Raw genomic sequence first — 1,608 nt, 5'->3', positions numbered from 1 at the left:
TTTCTTTTCTTTGTGTATATTGGTAGAAGTATTCACCATATTAGTGGGAGGGGGAAGAATTGTTTTCCTGATTGAGCGTTGATTTCTATCTGTTGCTGTACATGCTTATATTTTTCAATGGCTTTGCTGCTAGTCAATTTATTTTCTCTTTTGAACACATTTGTTTCCTGCATTTTGTGTAGCTGAATATAGCTGAATATTCATTTTCATACCCTGACTTTTGCAGTTATTTATTTTCGGTTCTTTACCAGACAAATTTATCCATTTTAAAAAAATTGTCCTGTCCAGAGAAAAGTTAATGGTTGTCCCCTTACTGAATGGGACTTAGCAAATTAGAATTTGATATTAGAAATAATCATTGCACTGACATATTATAATGTATAACATATCAATAAATCAGTCTGCAGGAAGAAATGACATCCTATCCATAAACAATAGTCAGACTCCAAGCAAGTCATAGTTTGCTCTAATTGAAATACCATATCCTTGGCAGAGAAGCAACTTCTATTTGTAATTGTTTGGCCAATCATAGATGTAGAAATTTACTGTGTTAGGCAGTATCTATTAACTATAAATAAAAGAATTATTGAAGACCGAGCAATTAATCACAAGGAAACTGTTTAAATTGTTTTACATTTATCATGTCAGGGCCTTTTATAGCCTGCTATTCATTATGGTTTTGCTAAAGTGTTGAAGGCCTTAATTTGGTCTCAGGTGGAAACTGACTCATTGGCAATCATACCACATCTTATTTTGCTATCAAGAAGTACTGTGTATGTATCCACATGTGATTTTTTAAAGGAAATTCCAATTTTTCTACACTTGTAAATAAATCACTTAAGATGAGTTGGTTTAGATTAATATCTGGTACATTTAGCTTGATATTATCAATGTTGTTTCATACAACAACAAGAATGTGTCCAAAGTATATGGATGCCCAACTCCAACTTCATTTTACATGTTCAATGGACCATGAAACTGGGTAAAAAATCTAATTTGGCATTAAAAGATCATACCATAGGGAATATGTGTACTATAAAGTTTCAAGTTGATTGGACTTCAGCTTCATTAAAAACTTACTTGACCAAAAACTTAACCCTAAAGCGGGACAGACGGATGCAGGGACGCACAGATGGACAGACCAGAACACATAATGTCCACCTACTATCGTAGGTGGGGCATAAAAATAAATGGGGATTTTCCATTGAACTCATTTGGAACTTTTGTAGGCACATTGCTACAATGTTTGCCACCCAATCAACACATGAAAAGGACATTGAATCATCACTCATAAAAGGTCTTGTAGTATCAGAGAATTGAAAGGCTATTCAATGATTACAAGTTTGGAGAAAAGTTTATATATAAATTAAACTGTACAATAAGGTGAGGTACAATAGCTAATGAGACAACTCTCCACCAAACAAAGAATATATAAGAAAGAAGATGTGGTATGATTGCCAATGAGACAACTATCCACAAAAGACCTACATGACACAGACATTAACAACTATAGGTCACCGTACGGCCTTCAACAATGAGTAAAGCCAATACCGCATAGTCAGCTATAAAAGGCCCAAATAAGATGATGATTGATGACTATTTAATGGT

The sequence above is a fragment of the Mytilus edulis genome, chromosome 11, assembly GCF_963676685.1.
Source record: "Mytilus edulis chromosome 11, xbMytEdul2.2, whole genome shotgun sequence".
Classification (NCBI taxonomy): Eukaryota; Metazoa; Mollusca; class Bivalvia; order Mytilida; family Mytilidae; genus Mytilus; species Mytilus edulis.
The sequence above is the reverse complement of the archived record's forward strand: the minus strand, read 5'-3'. Positions refer to the sequence as shown.